Source organism: Mesoplodon densirostris, chromosome 2 (assembly GCF_025265405.1).
Source record: "Mesoplodon densirostris isolate mMesDen1 chromosome 2, mMesDen1 primary haplotype, whole genome shotgun sequence".
In the NCBI taxonomy this organism is placed as follows: domain Eukaryota; kingdom Metazoa; phylum Chordata; class Mammalia; order Artiodactyla; family Ziphiidae; genus Mesoplodon; species Mesoplodon densirostris.
Window position 1 is genome coordinate 91,624,406 of NC_082662.1, and position 22,471 is coordinate 91,646,876.

Consider the following 22,471-nt stretch of genomic DNA (forward strand, 5'->3'; position numbering starts at 1 on the left):
CTACATGATTTTTGTGCCATACTTTCTTTGTTTTCCAGTCACAGCAACCACTGAAAATCCAGTTTTGCAATGATATGGCATAGTCTAAAGGTATGTAGTAATCGCATATGAAAACTGTACCCTGGGCTTCCCTGGTGGCGCAGTGGTTGAGAGTCCACCTGCCGATACAGGGGACATGGGTTCGTGCCCCGGTCCGGGAAGATCCCACATGCCGCAGAGCGGCTGGGCCCGTGAGCCACGGCTGCTGAGCCTGAGCGTCCGGAGCCTGTGCTCCGCAACGGGAGAGGCCACAACAGTGAGAGGCCCGCGTACCGAGAAAAAAAACCAAAAAAACAAAAAAACGAAAAAATCTGTACCCTAAGCTAGTAGTATGTGCTGTCCAACAGATGTTGAGTCTCACTGCATTTACCTTGAAAATTAAAATATGCTATTCCCCCGCACCCAGTGAGTTTACTCTGGCACCCTTGGAGACTGGGCACACAGTTTGAGAATCATGGGTTTAAACTATCATGATCCATTATGTGGGGCTGGACATATTGCTCCCCGTACAAGAATCAGGTTTCTTTTAGAGAAGAAGAGAGAATGGAAATTGTTTAGGAAACTAACAATTTCTGCCTCGGTCTGCCCCAGCCAGACTATATGTTCTTTTAGAACAGAGGGCATGGCTGTTTTTTCATACTGTTTTGTGTGTAGCACAATTCTAGGTACTTAGAAGGAGCTCAGTACATATTTATTAAATGAATGGAGAAATGAAGACCATGTGGTTAACAGTATGGTTGATTTTATCAACCATAGAATGTTAGGTTATAGGAAATTTGTTGTCTGTATGGTAAGCCTCTATGTAAATTCAAGGGCCTGGACTGTGGCTTCCTCATTTATTAAGCTCAGAGCCCAGCGATATTGTAGGTGATAGAAAGTGTTGGTTGGATGAATGAGTGAATGTCTCAGTGAGAGCTAGTTCTGTCTCCAAACCCATTACAAAGGAGTTTCATTACACTGATAATGAAAAATGCTTATTAGTGACCTCTCAATATAAATGCCCATGCTGGCTGCCAAGAAAGAAAAAAACCACTCCATCTTATCACTTTTTTTTTCTTTTGTTACCACAGTCACCACTAGAAAAACTGACAAAAAGAGAAAAGCAGAACTTTTTTGAGATATGAGAAGGACTTTTTCTGCAATGGTTTACATTGTCAGCAGCTAAACTGTTTCACAATTCAGGATCATAAACACTGGAAAGTGACTTTTTAAACAAAAGCCATGAAACTTTATAAGTATGATAGATATTTGAGCAAAATCTGTCTTTCTCCTCTTTCTTGTCTCAACTCAAATTTATTTTTCTGTGTTTTCATTGTTTTTGCAACAGAGGAGGTCACTGAAGCTCTTTGCCATTGGCTTCCCTCATAGTAAAGTGTATAACTCTGTGACACTCTATAGAAGAATGTGCATGTGCTAGCAAGTTAGTTACTTCTACATCTAAAAATTGCCTATGATTATTTGATTTTTCTAGTCATATATTTAGAAAGTTATTTATGTATCTGTCTCTATCACTAAATCAAAAGTATTTTGAAGGCAGGTTCTATGTCATTTTCATTTTGGATCTGGTACAGAGTAGGTACCCAGTATATATTTGTTGAATTAGTAAACTATTTCTTATGGAGATTTTCCCAAAAGCACTAAGCAGTGTTTTGTTAAATACTCAGTGTGTGTATGTTTATTTTGTGAGAGCCAAAACCATCTCTACTTTAACTCCTTCAGTATTCCTATAAACTAAGGAAAATCAGAATTTATTTTCATTGTTTGTATTGTATTGTTTATATTGTAAATGGAAAAATATAATTATCGCTAATGTTGGATACCAAATCTTGAATTTGTAGTATGAAAGAAATAAACTAGTTAATATATTTTAAAACCCCTTTTTTTGTATACATATAAATTTATTTATTTATTTATTTTTGGCTGTGCTGGGTTTTTGTTGCTGCGGGCGGGCTTTTGCTAGTTGCGGTGAGTGGGGGCTACTCTTTGTTGCGTTGCGTGGCCTTCTCATTGCGGTGACTTCTCTTGTTGCAGACATGTGCTCTAGGCACGTGGGCTTCAGGAGTTGTGGCTCGCAGGCTCTAAAGCGCAGACTCAGTAGTTATGGTGCACGGGCTTCGCTGCTCTGCGGCATGTGGGATTTTCCTGGACCAGGGCTCGAACCCGTGTCCCTTGCATTGGCGGGCGGATTCTTAACCACTGTGCCACCAGAGAAGTCCCTAAAACCCCTATTTATTTATTTATTTATTTTCTCTCAACATCTTCATTGGAGTACAATTGCCCCACAACGGTGTGTTAGTTTCTGCTGTATAACAAAGTGAATCAGCTGTACATATACATATATCCCCATATCCCCTCCCTCTTGCGTCTCCCTCCCACCCTCCCTATCCCACCCCTCTAGTGGTCACAAAGCACCAAGCTGATCTCCCTGTGTTATGCAGCTGCTTCCCACTAGCTATCTATTTTACATTTGGTAGTGTATATATGTCCATGCCACTCTCTTACTTCGTCCCAGCTTACCCTTCCCCCTCCCCATGTCCTCAAGTCCATTCTCTACGCCTGTGTCTTTATTCTTGTCCTGCCCCTAGGTTCTTCAGAACCATTTTTTTTTTTTAGATTCCATATATATGTGTTAGCACACAGTATTTATTTTTCTCTTTCTGACTTACTTCACTCTGTATGACAGACTCTAGGTCCATCCACCTCACTACAAATAACTCAATTTCATTTCCTTTTATGGGTGAGTAATATTCCATTGTATATATGTGCCACATCTTCTTTAACCATTCATCTGTCAATGGACACTTAGGTTGCTTCCATGTCCTGGCTGTTGTAAATAGAGCTGCAATGAACATTGTGGTACATGACTCTTTTTGAATTATGGTAAAAACCCTTTTTAAATAGAATAATATTTATTCTTTTGTTTGTTTGTTAATGTTTTTCTACCAATGTAATAAAAGCTTTCACTGAGCAGTTACTAGATACAGGTCAATGTCCAGGTGTCGGATTCATGCTGCAGTCAGTTTTACAACCTTAAATTTAATTTAATTTATTTTTTATTTTTAATGAGAACTTTTGCAGTTTACTCTCTTAGCAACTTTTAAATGTACAATGCAGTCTTGTTATTTTTTTTAATTGGAGTAAATTTTATTTTTTTAATGCATTTTTATTTGTTATTTTTTCTGAGCACAAAAGAAATACATATGCTCATTGTAAACAATTTAATCATTATAAAAATATTATCAAAAATACCAGAGATAACTTCTATTGATAGTTCAGAGTATATTCCTACAATTTTTTTTCTGTGGATTTATAGACACATAATAATATTGTTACAACTTTGAGGTGCAACCTTTTAAATGAAATTGAATCATAATGCACACCCTAGTTTGCAATTTCTTTTTTTTTCACAGTGTATCTAAACTTTTAAGTGTAAAAGATTTTTCAACTAGTAAATATAAAATTTCCTTAGTCTGTTTAATTGCTGAATCTTGCTTTTAGATGTTGACAGTACTGTATACTCTTAGAATTACTTGTCACAATTGTAATTTGAATTTATTATTTATAAAATTGTAGGTTCTATACCTGTCTTCCTAAGTAAATTGTACATTCCATGCCTAACGCACACTAATTGAAACATACACACATAACAGCCATAGATGCTATGAATGAATGAATGAATGAGTGAATGATGGGCTTCTATCTCAAGACTTTCTTTACAAGGCTTGTGTTCTTACTACATTTCATACTGTCTCCCTTTAGTGGTTTTTTTTATATGTTTTGAGAATTTTCATATTCTTGTTATTTATGTTTACATTATTTTTAGTTTTGTTTAGTATGTTTTAGGTCAATGTGAAGACAGAGAAATAAGCATTTTAGATATTCAGAAGTTTAGGAATAATAATTACATAATGATAAAAATAATCAGCATTTTAAACCTGTAAAGTTATTGGAGCTTACTACTTTTCAAAATTAAAAAGATAATAATAGGGGCTTCCCTGGTGGTGCAGTGGTTGGGAGTCCGCCTGCCAGAGCCGGGGACACGGGTTCGGGCCCTGGTCCAGGAGGATCCCACGTGCCGCGGAGCACCTGGGCCTGTGCACTGCAACTGCTGAGCCTGCGCTCTGGAGCCTGCGGGCCACAACTGCTGAGCCCGCGTGCTGCAGCTGCTGAAGCCCACGGGCCTACAGCCCATGCTCTGCAGCGGGGGAAGCTGCCGCAGTGGGGGGCCCACGTGCCGCGGTTAAGAGTAGCTCCAGCTTGATGAAACTGGAGAGGGTATGTGCGCGGTGGCAAAGACCCAACACAGCGATAAATAAATAAATAAATAAATAAAAATTTTTAAAAAGACAATAATAAACATTCACAGAGCAGCTTTATTTCAATTTTCTGACATATTTCTTAGTCCATTCTCTTTCTACTCATTCAAGAAGAAAAAGTTTCTAAACTAAAATAATTATATAAATTAAATGATAAATGGCAGAGACTGGTAGTTATCCCTGAGTAGTTTTTCCCAGATTCTAGAAGCTCAGATTTGTGACCATCTGCAGTGGACATTCCATTTCCAGCTTGCAACCAGGCATGGCCAGTAGCATGCAAAAGGAAGTGTCTTGTGGCAGTTTTCATGAACATTCTTCAGGAGAGAGTGAGGTGTAGGCCCCTTTACTCTTGTCCTCTGACCCTTTTCCTGTTTGCTCCTCTGGAATGTGATGCTATCATCTTGGACTATGAGGTTGAAGCCTTGCAGTTCAGAACATCAAGATGCATGGATCCTGGGTTCCTGGCGTCATGGGTCACCATGCCAGTCACGAACCACTTCCTGGACATTTCTATGAGACAAAAATAAATTTCCATTTTTATTAAGCTGTTGTTTCTGTCATTTTCTCCCAAACTTAATCTTAGCTAATACAGATATTGAATCTGGAATTTCTAAGATGGTCCCTATAAGCTTGTTATTTGCCATGCATAACCAGCCCCTACGAATAGCATTTCATCAAAGAAACCATATGCAGCATTACTCCCTATTTATAGATTAAAAAAATAAGGACCAGAGAAGTTTCAATTCAGATTCTAGGTCCAATGTGCTTCGTAAGAGACTGCATTTACATACTAATTGACAAGTAATAAGATAGAATACAAGTCAATAATAGCCTGTTTTTGTATACAGTTCTGTTATTTGTTTTAAGATATTAATCTCATCTAGTTCCTCAAAGCCACTCTTAAAGTAGGTGCATAAATGACAAAACTGAACCCCAGAAAGTGTCATCTGCACAAGGTAACAAAAGTAGACAGTGGACTAATTTCCTGGGTTCTAGTTCTTTATGCTTTTTATCATATTGTTCATCAATCTTTTAAAGCCTCATCATAAAGTATATTATTTTGCATTTTATTAACCAAGTTTGAGAAATAATTTTTTTCATCTTCATTTTAGACAACAGGACGTCCTTTTCACATCCACATGTGCACAACTGAGAGAAGAGCATGAGTATCAGAGAAGATTTTATTGTGTATTAAATAAAGGTACTGTTTCTCTCTCCCTCTGAGAAAGAGGAGATATTGGAAGAAAGAGTAGATAAAAATATATCTGACTTAAAACACTCTCTTGTTTCAAGAGAACAGTAGTATTAATAGCTACCTATACTCTTGACCTAGCTAATGGGTAATGATATATCATTTCCAGTCCCAAATGTAAAATAGATAGCTAGTGGGAAGCAGCCACATAGCACAGGGAGATCAGCTCGGTGCTCTGTGACCACTTAGAGGGGTGGGATAGGAAGGGTGGGAGAGAGACACAAGAGGGAGGAGATATGGGGATATATGTATATGTATAGCTGATTCACTTTGTTATAAAGCAGAAACTAACACACCATTGTAAAGCAATTATACCCCAATGAAGATGTTAAAAAAAAAAAAAGTCAAGCAGTCCTTTCACTGACCGAAACAATATAATCCTAATCGAAAAATCCACATGCATAAAAAACCCAATTGCTGATTTGAGCATCCGAGCTAGTTCAAGCTGAATTTTTTTAGTGTGCAATTTGCATTTGGGTTCATGCCTTAGTGCACCCAAATTTCAGTATTATTCAGTTTCCTGAGGAACCCATATACGGACAACCTTAGTGAACAATATTTCCTCCAGTTCCTATATAATTGTTTAGGTAACTGCTCCATATTGCTATTGGTGTAGCCTTAGATCATCAGAAGGATAATCCATATTTTAAAATAATCTGACCTTGACCTCTTCTCCAGTGCACTTTAAAAATAAACCATGCTGGGGAGTCCCTAATAGTTTCTCTTTTAATTTGTCTGCTGTTCTTATTGTTTAGTTTACTCCTTTTTGCTTGTGTGAGATAGGGACTGAATGTTGATTACTGAAAGTTTGGATTCCTTCCAGGCATTTATTCTGGGACAGTTCTCAGTCTGTTAGCACTAAAACCTACCTATTGCCCTGTCCTACCCTTTCCTACCCATAATATGACATACACCCACTCTTTTCCCACCATGTAGTGGGAAGGATGGGAGTTCTTTTAAGAATCTCTGTAAATTTAAGTATACCTAGATTATTTCTGGGTAAACATAAATAAGGCCCAGGGAACTTACTTATTAAGGATAATAAAATTAGTTACTGTACTATTTTTTTAAAGGAAATATTTTTAAACCACTTCTTTGCAGTTCCATCATTAGAATTGTCTCTAACTAAACTTTCCTTAATAGTCAAAATTTTTTAAATTAATTAATTTATTTATTTTTGGCTGCATTGGGTCTTCATTGCTGTGCGGGGGCTTTTCTTTGGTTGTGTAGAACAGGGGCTATTCTTCTTCAGAGTGCACGGGCTTCTCATTGCAGTGGCTTCTCTTGTTGTGGAGCACAGGCCCTAGGTGCGTAGGCTTCAGTAGTTGCAGCACTCGGGCTCAGTAGTTGTGGCTCGTGGGCTCTAGAGCGCAGGCTCAGTAGTTGTGGCGCACGGGCTTAGTTGCTCCCCAGCATGTGGGATCTTCCCGGACCAGGGCTTGAGTCCATGTCCCCTGCGTTGGCAGGCAGATTCATAAACCACTGCACCACCAGGGAAGTCCCAATAGTCAATTCTTATACAACTTCCTTTTCCCCTTCTACCGTATGTAGTATTTTACTTAAATGACTTTTCCTGGTATAATTTACATTCGCTTTTTAGGGAATTGGGAGATGTAACTCATTGTAGTCCCCTCCTCTTTTTCTACATCCCACTATTCATTTGAGGGTCCAGATTCCTAGTGTTTTCACTTTCATATTTCCATGCTATGGTAACCTGAGCGTAGTAAAGTTTTGAAATATAAGTTAGAAGTTCTGAATGTTACCAGATAACCTTTGGCCAATCAATGACCTCTACATTTCTTACTAGTAAAATGTATGTATAATAACTAGCAATCAAATGATCTATATGCTTGTTTGGGCTTGTCTAAAGTCAGAGAAACAGTAATTAAGTACTAGTAATTAATGCCAAAAGAATTACAAAGCAAGGGATTCTCATCATTTAATTGGCTTGGATTGAAGAAAAGGAAGAACAGTTTTTTCAAATATTATCACATGAATAGTTTTAAAAAGCTAGCAACCTTTTTACTGAGTATTATAAGATATTTTTTCAAAATATACCTCCATAATTATAGTGATTTTTCAACAGTTCTAACAAAGTAGGTAAAATAAAACCATAATTATATTTAATTTATTAAAAACAGAAAGTAAAGTATCCTCTTTTATGAACCCTTGATTCTTTCCCTTCCTTAGAGACCCAGCTTCATTAGGCATAAAAACTGCTGCAATTATTTCACATCCCCAAAGTTTCTACCCTCTCTGAATTGTTGTATAGCTCATGTATCTTATGACACTCATTCTAATCCTTCTTATATACAATGTTGTAATTGTTCTCTAGAATTTTTTAAATGGCTTTCGTCTTCTAAAGTGAATTTTAATTTGCTAGAAAAAAATGGACTGTACACTCTCATTTACTCTCAAAATTTTATCTATTAACACAGAATAAATCTTAACAGATAAACTCTGACTTAACTAGCTCTATAGTTCCTTGGCATTAGAATGTATAAACACAACTGATGGGGCAGTTCATATTAGTCTATGAAGTAAATAAGAAAGTTAGTTCTGATCAGTTTCTCAAAATTATATACCATTTCCTTCAAAAATAAACTTCTTCTTCACAAGTGTAACATTTCATGTAATCTACTGTAGGTTCAAAGCATAAGAATCTTTGACTTATGGAGAGGGAGGTAATAACTAAAGCTTTACAATCATAATATTTTACATTTTATAATGTTATATATTTTTCAAAATGTTTTCACGTATCTTGCGGGGTGTAGGCACAAAATATACTTTAATGTTACAATACATCATTTAATAATGAATATTAGGTTTTAGCTGAAATTCCTTGAGATCCAGTATAGAATGGTGGAAAACTAGAATCAAAATACCTGAGTTTGAATCCTGTTCCCACTTACAAGCTGTGTGACCTCTGTCAAGTTACTTAACCTCTCTGTATCTCATCTATAAAATATACATAAGTATAATAATTGGTTGTAATAATTAAATGAATTAATACATATAAAACACTTAGAATCATGCCTAGAACTTAATTAGAATTAAATAAGTATCTTCTTTTATTACTATTTGGGGAAATTTTTATGTATTATTTCTAAAACATTAATTGAATTTAGATTTATTACAAGTTTTATATAAAAATGGATCAGCTGTAGTTGATACAATAATTTCATTTCTCTAACTACAATGTGAGAGGCATAAGTTTAATCACAGTGTCTTAAACTTTTCTATAAACTATCCCTCATCAAGCATATGGGACAATTTTTTATTATTTGCTCATAAAACACTTGATTTACTACATAGTTCACTTTCTATTGCTGGATAAATATTTATTGGGACATATTCAAATTTGGTCTCTTTTAATTTGCTTTTCTTGCTAAACTGTCTTGGACAAGTTTTTTTGTCAATAAAACACATAAAAGTAAATATATGTGTTACATATATATATGTATATACCACCAAAAATATATTTTAGGAAAGGTATGAAATCTCTCCAATGTCACTCTATTTCTCCCAAAAGCATCCTTAAATCCCATTCTCCAGAGGTTTGCTACATATTCTTCATGGTTTTTTATATACTATATAAGCATGGTGACATGTCCATATGCATGCATACATGGTACGTTTTTTTCTCATAAAATAAGGATTATACCATGTCTAATGGTCTTTATGGTCTCATGTTTTTTCTTAATATATCCCATACATCTTACTATATTAATACATATAGATTTATCCTCATTCTTTTCTTTTCATTTTTTGGTGAAAATTCAGAAGCATGTAGAAACATGTACAATTATATATGCAAATAAATATATGCATAGTGAGCATCCAGACATCCATTACTCAGGTTGAGAAAAAGAACATTGCCAAGATGTTGGAAATCCTATCAGTGCCCTTTGAAATGGCTGCAATTTTTATGTTTACCCCTTCATTCATTGAACCATTCACTTATCAATAGATACATAAGTTGTTCCTAAATTTTTGCTATCACTAACAATGTTGTAATGACCATGTTCTATTTTATTTATACATTTTCATGAAACCATATCTATAGGATGGATTCTTAGAAGTGGGATCACTAGGTAACAGGGTATGTACTTTTCAGATTTTAATGAGGAAAATTCCATTATCCTTCAAAAGTTTGTACAAATTATATTTCCATCAAAAATGTAAAGCTCTTTTCCCCACACTTCACACTATCCAAAAGTTATTGATATGAATCTTTTAAATTTTTCTAATCTGATTAGAAAAAAATCATATTTATTTTAATTTATATGTTTTGACTGGTGAAGTTCAGCATTGTTTCATATGTTTATTATGTATTTGTACTTCGTTGGTGAATTGCCTGTTTATAACCCAAACCCATTATTCTATTGATTTGTGTATGTTTCCTTACTAATTTGTAGGAATTTTTTATAAAACAGATATATAAATCACCTGTCAGTTATGAGGCAGAAGGATTTTCTTTTGGGTGTAATTTTAAAGTTCTTTTAACGCATCATTGAATGCATAAAAGCAGATGCCTTGAGGTTCAAGAATGAATATTTAATAAACCATTTCTTCACACTTCCATTTTCTCACATTATCTTCTCACAGCAAAGGTTATTTAAAGAACATGGGGCGGAGATCACCTTCCTCCCCACGGATACACCAGAAATACAGCTACACGTGGAACAACTCCTACAGAACACCTACTGAACGCTGGCAGAAGACCCCAGACCTCCCAAAAGGCAAGAAACTCCCCACATACCTGGGTAGGGCAAAGCGGAGAGATTCCCGCACAGAGGATCGGTGCCGAGCGGCACTCACCAGCCCGAGAGGCTTGTCTGCTCGCCCCGGCGGCGCTGGAAGCTGAGGCTCGGGCTTCGGTCAGAGCGCAGGGAGAGGACTGGGGCTGGCGGCGAGAACTCAGCCTGAAGGGGGCTAATGTGCCACAGCTAGCCGGGAGGGAGTCCGGGAAAACTCTGGAGCTGCCGAAGAGGCAAAAGACTTTTTCTTCCCTCTTGGTTTCCTGGTGCGCGAGGAGAGGGGATTAAGAGCGCTGCTTAAAGGGGCTCCACAGACGGGCTCGAGTCGCGACTGAAAGCGCGGAGCCCAGTGACGGGCGTGGGACGCTGGGGCTGCTGCTGCCGCCGCCAAGAAGCCTGTGTGCGAGCGCAGGTCACTGCCCACACCGCCCTTCCGGGAGCCTGTGCAGCCCGCCACTGCCGGGGTCCCGGGATCCAGGGGCGGCTTCCCTGGGAGAACGCACGGCGCGCCTCGGGCTGGTGCAACGTCACGCCGACCTCTGCCGCTGCAGGCTCGCCCCGCACTCCGTGCCCCTCCCTCCCGCCCGGCCTGAGTGAGCCAGAGTCCCCGAAGAGGCTGCTCCTTTAACCCTGTCCTGTCTGAGCGAAGAACAGACGCCCTCCGGCGACCTACACGCAGAGGCGGGGCCAAATCCAAAGCTGAGACCCAGGAGCTGTGAGAACAAAGAAGAGAAAGGGAAACCTCTCCCAGCAGCCTCAGAAGCAGCGGATTAAAGCTCCACAATCAACTTGATGTACCCTGCATCTGTGGAATACATGAATAGACAACAAATCATCCCAAATTGAGGAGCCTGGAGTCAGTGCTGTGCCTCTGAGGTGGGAGAGCCAACTTCAGGACACTGGTCCACAAGAGACCTCCCAGCTCCACATAATATCAAACGGCGAAAATCTTCCAGAGATCTCCATCTCAACACCAGCACCCAGATTCACTCAACGACCAGCAAGCTACAGTGCTGGACACCCTATGCCAAACAACTAGCAAGACAGGAACACAACGCCACCCATTAGCAGAGAGGAGGCCTAAAATCATAAAAAGTCCGCAGACACCCCAAAACACACCACCAGACGTGGACCTGCCCACCAGAAAGACAAGATCCAGCCTCATCCATCAGAACACAGGCTCTAGTCCCCTCCACCAGGAAGCCTACAGAACCCTCTAAACCAACCTTAGCCACTGGGGACAGACACCAAAAACAATGGGAACTACGAACCTGCAGCCTGCAAAAAGGAGACCCCAAACACAGTAACATAAGCAAAATGAGAAGACAGAAAAACACACAGCAGGAGAAGGAGCAAGATAAAAACCCACCAGACCTAACAAATGAAGAGGTAATAGGCAGTCTACCTGAAAAAGAATTCAGAATAATGATGGTAAAGATGATCCAAGATTCTATTTCCCAGATCCAAAATCTTGGAAATAGAATAGACAAAATGCAAGAAACAGTTAACAAGGACCTAGAAGAACTAAAGATGAATCAAGCATCGATTAAAAACACAATACATGAAATAAAAAATACTCTAGATGGGATCAATAGCAGAATAACTGAGGCAGAAGAACGGATAAGTGAGGTGGAAGATAAAATAGTGGAAATAACTGCTGCAGAGCAAAATAAAGAAAAAAGAATGAAAAGAACAGAGGACAGTCTCAGAGACCTCTGGGACAACATTAAATGCACCAACATTCGAATTATAGGGGTTCCAGAAGAAGAAGAGAAAAAGAAAGGGACTGAGAAAATATTTGAACAGATTATAGTTGAAAACTTCCCTAATATGGGAAAGGAAATAGTTAATCAAGTCCAGGAGGCACAGAGAGTCCCATACAGAATAAATCCAAGGAGAAATACGCCAAGACACATATTAATCAAACTGTCAAAAATTAAACACAAAGAAATCATATTAAAAGCAGCAAGGCAAAAACAACAAATAACACACAAGGGAATCCCCATCAGGATAACAGCTGATCTCTCAGCAGAAACTCTACAAGCCAGAAGGGAGTGGCAGGACATAATTAAAGTGATGAAGGAGAAAAGCCTGCAACCAAGATTACTCTACCCAGCAAGGATCTCATTCAGATTTGATGGAGAAGTTAAAACGTTTACAGACAAGCAAAAGCTGAGAGAGTTCAGCACCACCAAACCAGCTTTACAACAAATGCTAAAGGAACTTCTCTAGGCAAGAAACACAACAGAAGGAAAAGACCTACAATACGAACCCAAAACAATTAAGAAAATGGGAATAGGAACATACATATCTATAATTACCTTAAATGTAAATGGACTAAATGCTCTCACCAAAAGACACAGATTGACTGAATGGATACAAAAACAAGACCCATATATAGGCTGTCTACAAGAGACCCACTTCAGACCTAGAGACACATACAGACTGAAAGTAAGGGGATGGAAAAAGATATTCCATGCAAATGGAAACCAAAAGAAAGCTGGAGTAGCAATTCTCATATCAGACAAAATAGACTTTAAAATAAAGACTACTAGAAGAGACAAAGAAGGACACTACATAATGATCAAGGGATCAATCCAAGAAGAAGATATAACAATTGTAAATATTTATGCACCAAACATAGGAGCACCTCAATACATAAGGGAAATATTAACAGCCATAAAAGGAGAAATCGACAGTAACACAATCATAGTAGGGGACTTTAACACCCCACTTTCACCAATGGACAGGTCATCCAAAATGAAAATAAATAAGGAAACACAAGCTTTAAATGATACATTAAACAAGATGGACTTAATTGATATTTATAGGACATTCCATCCAAAAACAACAGAATACACATTTTTCTCAAGTGCTCATGGAACATTCTCCAGGATAGATCATATCTTGGGTCACAAATCAAGCCTTGGTAAATTTAAGAAAATTGAAATTGTATCAAGTATCTTTTCCGACCACAATGCTATGAGACTAGACATCAATTACAGGAAAAGAGCTGTAAAAAATACAAACACATGGAGGCTAAACAATACACTACATAATAACAAAGTGATCACTGAAGAAATCAAAGAGGAAATTAAAAAATACCTAGAAACAAATGACAATGGAGACACGACGACCCAAAACCTATGGGATGCAGCAAAAGCAGTTCTAAGAGGGAAGTTTATGGCAATACAATCCCACCTTAAGAAACAGGAAACATCTCGAATAAACAACCTAACCTTGCACCTAAAGCAATTAGAGAAAGAAGAACAAAAACATCCCAAAGTTAGCAGAAGGAAAGAAATCATAAAAATCAGATCAGAAATAAATGAAAAAGAAATGAAGGAAACGATAGCAAAGATCAATAAAACTAAAAGCTGGTTCTTTGAGAAGATAAACAAAATTGATAAACCATTAGCCAGACTCATCAAGAAAAAAAGGGAGAAGACGCAAATCAATAGAATTAGAAATGAAAAAGGAGAAGTAACAACTGACACTGCAGAAATACAAAAGATCATGAGAGATTACTATAAGCAACTCTATGCCAATAAAATGGACAACCTGGAAGAAATGGACAAATTCTTAGAAATGCACAACCTGCCAAGACTGAATCAGGAAGAAATAGAAAATATGAACAGACCAATCACAAGCACTGAAATTGAAACTGTGATAAAAAATCTTCCAACAAACAAAAGCCCAGGACCAGATGGCTTCACAGGTGAATTCCATCAAGCATTTAGAGAAGAGCTAACAGCTATCCGTCTCAAACTCTTCCAAAATATAGCAGAGGGAGGAACACTCCCAAACTCATTCTACGAGGCCACCATCACCTTGATACCAAAACCAGACAAGGATGTCACAAAGAAAGAAAACTACAGGCCAATATCACTGATGAACATAGATGCAAAAATCCTCAACAAAATACTAGCAAACAGAATCCAACAGCACATTAAAAGGATCATACACCATGATCAAGTGGGGTTTATTCCAGGAATGCAAGGATTCTTCAATATACGCAAATCAATCAACGTGATACACCATATTAACAAACTGAAGGAGAAAAACCATATGATCATCTCAATAGATGCAGAGAAAGCTTTTGACAAAATTCAACACCCATTTATGATAAAAACCCTGCAGAAAGTAGGCATAGAGGGAACTTTCCTCAACATAATAAAGGCCATATATGACAAACCCACAGCCAGCATCGTCCTCAATGGTGAAAAACTGAAACCATTTCTACTAAGATCAGGAACAAGACAAGGTTGCCCACTCTCACCACTCTTATTCAACATAGTTTTGGAAGTTTTAGCCACAGCAATCAGAGAAGAAAAGGAAATAAAAGGAATCCAAATTGGAAAGGAAGAAGTAAAGCTGTCACTGTTTGCAGATGACATGATACTATACATAGAGAATCCTAAAGATGCTACCAGAAAACTACTAGAGCTAATCAATGAATTTGGTAAAGTTGCAGGATACAAAATTAATGCACAGAAATCTCTGGCATTCCTATATACTAATGATGAAAAATCTGAATGTGAAATCAAGGAAACACTCCCATTTACCATTGCAACAAAAAGAATAAAATATCTAGGAATAAACCTACCTAAGGAGACAAAAGACCTGTATGCAGAAAATTATAAGACACTGATGAAAGAAATTAAAGATGATACAAATAGATGGAGAGATATACCATGTTCTTGGATTGGAAGAATCAACATTGTGAAAATGACTCTACTACCCAAAGCAATCTACAGATTCAATGCAATCCCTATCAAACTACCAATGGCATTTTTCACAGAGCTAGAACAAAAAATTTCACAATTTGTATGGAAACACAAAAGACCCCGAATAGCCAAAGCAATCTTGAGAACGAAAAATGGAGCTGGAGGAAACAGGCTCCCTGACTTCAGACTATACTACAAAGCTACAGTAATCAAGACAGTATGGTACTGGCACAAAAACAGAAAGATAGATCAATGGAACAGGATAGAAAGCCCAGAGATAAACCCACGGACATATGGTCACCTTATCTTTGATAAAGGAGGCAGGAATGTACAGTGGAGAAAGGACAGTCTCTTCAATAAGTGGTGCTGGGAAAACTGGATAGGGATATGTAAAAGTATGAGATTAGATCACTCCCTAACACCATACACAAAAATAAGCTCAAAATGGATTAAAGACCTAAATGTAAGGCCAGACACTATCAAACTCCTAGAGGAAAACATAGGCAGAACACTCTATGACATAAATCACAGCAAGATCCTTTTTGACCCACCTCCTAGAGAAATGGAAATAAAGACAAAAATAAACACATGGGACCTAATGAAACTTCAAAGCTTTTGCACAGCAAAGGAAACCATAAACAAGACCAAAAGACAACCCTCAGAATGGGAGAAAATATTTGCAAATGAAGCAACTGACAAAGGGTTAATCTCCAAAATTTATAAGCAGCTCATGCAGCTCAATAGCAAAAGAACAAACAACCCAATCCAAAAATGGGCAGAAGACCTAAATAGACATTTCTCCACAGAAGATATACAGGCAGCCAACAAACACATGAAAGGATGCTCAACATCTTTACTCATTAGAGAAATGCAAATCAAAACTACAATGAGATATCATCTCACACCAGTCAGAATGGCCATCATCAAAAAATCTAGAAACAATAAATGCTGGAGAGGGTGTGGAAAAAAAGGAACACTCTTGCACTGCTGGTGGGAATGTGAATTGGTACAGCCACTATGGAGAACGGTATGGAGGTTCCTTAAAAAACTACAAATAGAACTACCATATGACCCAGCAATCCCACTACTGGGCATATACTCTGAGAAAACCATAATTCAAAAAGAGACATGCACCAAAATGTTCATAGCAGCCCTATTTACAATAGCCCGGAGCTGGAAACAACCTAAGTGTCCATCATCGGATGAATGGGTAAAGCAGATGTGGCACATATATACAATGGAATATTACTCAGCCATAAAAAGAAATGAAATTTAGCTATTTGTAATGAGGTGGATGGACCTAGAGTCTGTCATACAGAGTGAAGTAAGTCAGAAAGAGAAAGACAAATACTGTATGCTGACACATATATATGGAATTTAAGAAAAAAAATGTCATCAAGAACATAGGGGTAAGACAGGAATAAAGACACAGACCTACTAGAGAATGGACTTGAGGATATGGGGAGGGGGAAGGGTAAGCTGTGACAAAGTGAAAGAGTGGCATGGACATATATACACTACCAAACGTAAAGTAGATAGCTAGTGGGAAGCAGCCGCATAGCACAGGGAGATCAGCTCGGTTCTTTGTGACCGCCTGGAGGGGTGGGATAGGGAGGGTGGGAGGGAGACGCAAAAGGGAGGGGATATGGGAACATATGTATATGTATAACTGATTAAATTTGTAAAAATAAAATAAAATAAAATAAAAATAAGAAAAAAAAAAGACTACTAGAAGAGACAAAGAAGGACACTACATAATGATCAAGGGACCGACCCAAGAAGAAGATATAACAATTGTAAATATTTATGCACCCAACATAGGAGCACCTCAATACATAAGGCAAATACTAACAGCCATAAAAGGAGAAATCGACACTAACACACTCATAGTAGGGGACTTTAACACCCCACTTTCACCAATGGACAGATCATCCAAAATGAAAATAAACAAGGAAACACAAGCTTTAAATGATACATTAAACAAGACGGGCTTAATTGATATTTATAGGACATTCCATTCAAAAACAACAGAATACACATTTTTCTCAAGTGCTCATGGAACATTCTCCAGGATAGATCATATCTTGGGTCACAAATCAAGCCTTGGTAAATTTAAGAAAATTGAAATTGTATCAAGTATCTTTTCCGACCACAATGCTATGAGACTAGACATCAATTACAGGAAAAGAGCTGTAAAAAATACAAACACATGGAGGCTAAACAATACACTACTTAATAACAAAGTGATCACTGAAGAAATCAAAGGGGAAATTAAAAAATACCTAGAAACAAATCACAATGGAGACACGACGACCCAAAACCTATGGGATGCAGCAAAAGCAGTTCTAATGGGGCAGTTTATAGCAATACAATCCCACCTTAAGAAACAGGAAACATCTCGAATAAACAACCTAACCTTGCACCTAAAGCAATTAGAGAAAGAAGAACAAAAACATCCCAAAGTTAGCAGAAGGAAAGAAATCATAAAAATCAGATCAGAAATAAATGAAAATGAAATGAAGGAAACGATAGCTAAGATCAATAAAACTAAAAGCTGGTTCTTTGAGAAGATAAACAAAATTGATAAACCATTAGCCAGACTCATCAAGAAAAAAAGGGAGAAGACTCAAATCAGTAGAATTAGAAATGAAAAAGGAGAAGTAACAACTGACACTGCAGAAATACAAAAGATCATGAGAGATTACTATAAGCAACTCTATGCCAATAAAATGGACAACCTGGAAGAAATGGACAAATTCTTAGAAATGCACAACCTGCCAAGACTGAATCAGGAAGAAATAGAAAATATGAACAGACCAATCACAAGCACTGAAATTGAAACTGTGATAAAAAATCTTCCAACAAACAAAAGCCCAGGACCAGATGGCTTCACAGGTGAATTCCATCAAGCATTTAGAGAAGAGCTAACACCTATCCTTCTCAAACTCTTCCAAAATATAGCAGAGGGAGGAACACTCCCAAACTCATTCTACGAGGCCACCATCACCTTGATACCAAAACCAGACAAGGATGTCACAAAGAAAGAAAACTACAGGCCAATATCACTGATGAACATAGATGCAAAAATCCTCAACAAAATACTAGCAAACAGAATCCAACAGCACATTAAAAGGATCATACACCATGATCAAGTGGGGTTTATTCCAGGAATGCAAGGATTCTTCAATATACGCAAATCAATCAATGTGATACACCATATTAACAAATTGAAGGAGAAAAACCACATGATCATCTCAATAGATGCAGAGAAAGCTTTTGACAAAATTCAACCCCCATTTATGATAAAAACCCTGCAGAAAGTAGGCATAGAGGGAACTTTCCTCAACATAATAAAGGCCATATATGACAAACCCACAACCAGCATCGTCCTCAATGGTGAAAAACTGAAACCATTCCCACTAAGATCAGGAACAAGACAAGGTTGCCCACTCTCACCACTCTTATTCAACATAGTTTTGGAAGTTTTAGCCACAGCAATCAGAGAAGAAAAGGAAATAAAAGGAATCCAAATCGGAAAAGAAGAAGTAAAGCTGTCGCTGTTTGCAGATGACATGATACTATACATAGAGAATCCTAAAGATGCTACCAGAAAACTAATAGAGCTAATCAATGAATTTGGTAAAGTTGCAGGATACAAAATTAATGCACAGAAATCTCTGGCATTCCTATATACTAATGATGAAAAATCTGAAAATGAAATCAAGGAAACACTCCCATTTACCATTGCAACAAAAAGAATAAAATATCTAGGAATAAACCTACCTAAGGAGACAAAAGACCTGTATGCAGAAAATTATAAGACACTGATGAAAGAAATTAAAGATGATACAAATAGATGGAGAGATGTACCATGTTCTTGGATTGGAAGAATCAACATTGTGAAAATGACTCTACTACCCAAAGCAATCTACAGATTCAATGCAATCCCTATCAAACTACCAATGGCATTTTTCACAGAGCTAGAACAAAAAATTTCACAATTTGTATGGAAACACAAAAGACCCCGAATAGCCAAAGCAATCTTGAGAACGAAAAATGGAGCTGGAGGAATCAGGCTCCCTGACTTCAGACTATACTACAAAGCTACAGTAATCAAGACGGTATGGTACTGGCACAAAAATAGAAAGATAGATCAATGGAACAGGATAGAAAGCCCAGAGATAAACCCACGGACATATGGTCACCTTATCTTTGATAAAGGAGGCAGGAATGTACAGTGGAGAAAGGACAGTCTCTTCAATAAGTGGTGCTGGGAAAACTGGATAGGGATATGTAAAAGTATGAGATTAGATCACTCCCTAACACCATACACAAAAATAAGCTCAAAATGGATTAAAGACCTAAATGTAAGGCCAGACACTATCAAACTCTTAGAGGAAAACATAGGCAGAACACTCTATGACATAAATCACAGCAAGGTCCTTTTTGGCCCACCTCCTAGAGAAATGGAAATAAAGACAAAAATAAACACATGGGACCTAATGAAACTTCAAAGCTTTTGCACAGCAAAGGAAACCATAAACAAGACCAAAAGACAACCCTCAGAATGGGAGAAAATATTTGCAAATGAAGCAACTGACAAAGGGTTAATCTCCAAAATTTATAAGCAGCTCATGCAGCTCAATAACAAAAAAACAAACAACCCAATCCAAAAATGGGCAGAAAACCTAAATAGACATTTCTCCAAGGAAGATATACAGACTGCCAACAAACACATGAAAGGATGCTCAACATCTTTACTCATTAGAGAAATGCAAATCAAAAGTACAATGAGATATCATCTCACACCAGTCAGAATGGCCATCATCAAGAAATCTAGAAACAATAAATGCTAGAGAGGGTGTGGAAAAAAAGGAACACTCTTGCACTGCAGGTGGGAATGTGAATTGGTACAGTCACTATGGAGAACGGTATGGAGGTTCCTTAAAAAACTACAAATAGAACTACCATATGACCCAGCAATCCCACTACTAGGCATATACCCTGAGAAAACCATAATTCAAAAAGAGACATGTACCAAAATGTTCATAGCAGCCCTATTTACAATAGCCCGGAGCTGGAAACAACCTAAGTGTCCATCATCAGATGAATGGGTAAAGCAGATGTGGCACATATATACAATGGAATATTACTCAGCCATAAAAAGAAATGAAATTGAGCTATTTGTAATGAGGTGGATAGACCTAGAGTCTGTCATACAGAGTGAAGTAAGTCAGAAAGAGAAAGACAAGTACTGTATGCTGACACATATATATAGAATTTAAGAAAAAAAATGTCATGAAGAACATAGGGGTAAGACAGGAATAAAGACACAGACCTACTAGAGAATGGACTTGAGGATATGGGGAGGGGGAAGGGTAAGCTGTGACAAAGTGAAAGAGCGGCATGGACATATATACACTACCAAATGTAAGGTAGATAGCTAGTGGGAAGCAGCCGCATAGCACAGGGAGATCAGCTCGGTGCTTTGTGTTCGCCTGGAGGGGTGGGATAGGGATGGTGGGAGGGAGTCGCAAAAGGGAGGGGATATGGGAACATATGTATATGTACAAGTGATTAAATTTGTTATAAAGCAAAAAATAAAAAAAATGTTTGAGAAAAAAAATAAAAATAAAGAACATGGAATTTTTTTAACATCTTTATTGGAGTATAATTGCTTTACAATGGTGTGTTAGTTTCTGCTTTATAACAAAGTGAATCAGCTATACCTATACATATATTCCCATATCTCTTCCCTCTTGCATCAAGAACATGGATTGTTGAATCTAAAATTGTATTTACCATTTTGGGTTTCCATTCCTTGACATGCACCTGCTTTTGAAGTCATTTGAACTTAATTATTTTCATTTCTCATAGACAGAAGCTGTTAAATTGTTAATTGTTAAGAACATTATAGTCTGAACTACTACATATAAAATAAAAAAGCTATAAGGATATGTTATACAACATAGGGCATATAGCCAAATTTTATAATAACTATAAATGGAGTATGACCTTTAAAAATTGTGAATCACCATGTTGTACACGTGAAACTTATATAATACTATACCTCAACTATACCTCAAAAAAAAGAACCTTATAGTCTATGGAGACCATTTTAGAGTTGTGTATCTAGTTTTCCAAAGAGGCAATTTATTACTATACTAAATAAATCACTATACAGAAGCTGCATATTCCTCAGTAAAGGGGAAATTACATTAGTTTAGAGTTAAGAGTTAAGACTTCAAATCGCCTTTCTTAAAGGTTTTTATATATACCACTAACCTTCTCTTGGTATTTTATGTTTCTTGAATCTTTTGTTAAGATTCAACTTTGGATGTGATGGAAAGGTGATAAATATCCTAGAAAATCTGACAGTATTTAAAAATTACTTGAACACTCTATTGTTAATATAAATGAATACTTGCTCCTGTTAGAGAGGAAACTATGCTTGACTTTACTCTTACAAAAAAATCAGAAAAGGACACACACACACTTTTGCAAAAGATATTAAATTAGAACCATAGATAATTTTTCCATTTTTCCTTTTTTAAAATATTTTCCTTTTTTAATTGAAGTATAGTTGATATACAGTGTTGTGCCAATCTCTGATGACATCTTTTCCTTTTAAATTTATGTATTACATACCTTTGAGAAGCAAGGAACCTATCTTAATTGTAGCCTGGAGGTAGGAAAGATATTCTGCCATTTGATAATTATTTTTTTACAACTTTATTGGAGTATAATTGCTTCACAATGGTGTGTTAGTTTCTGCTTTATAACAAAGTGAATCAGTTATACATATATATCTGTTCCCATATCCCTTCCCTCTTGCGTCTCCCTGATAATTTTTAAAATTTAAAATTTCTAACTTGACTAAAATTTTATTTTGGCCTCTATCTATAGAAAAAATGAAGAATAACATTTTGAGAAATAGGAAAATCTGATCTATAATTTCTTAAGATTATAACATGCTTGGGACTTCCCTGGTGGCGCAGTGGTTAAGAATCTACCTGCCAATGCAGGGGACATGGGTTCGAGCCCTGGTTGGGGAAGATCCCACATGCCGCAAAACCACTAAGCCTGTGTGCCACAACTACTGAGCCTGCGCTCTAGAGCTGGCAAGCCACAACTACTGAGCCCACGTGCCACAACTACTGAAGCCCATCACCTAGAGCCTGTTCTCAGCCACAAAGACAAGCCACAGCAATGAGAAGCCCGTGCACTTCAATGAAGAGTAGCCTCTGCTCTCCACAACTGCCTGCGTACAGCAACGAAGACCCAACGTAGCCAAAAATGAATAATAACATAAAATAAATTAATTAATAAAAGATTATAATATGCTTGAAGGTAATTTCTTTTTAAATGTTTTAATGT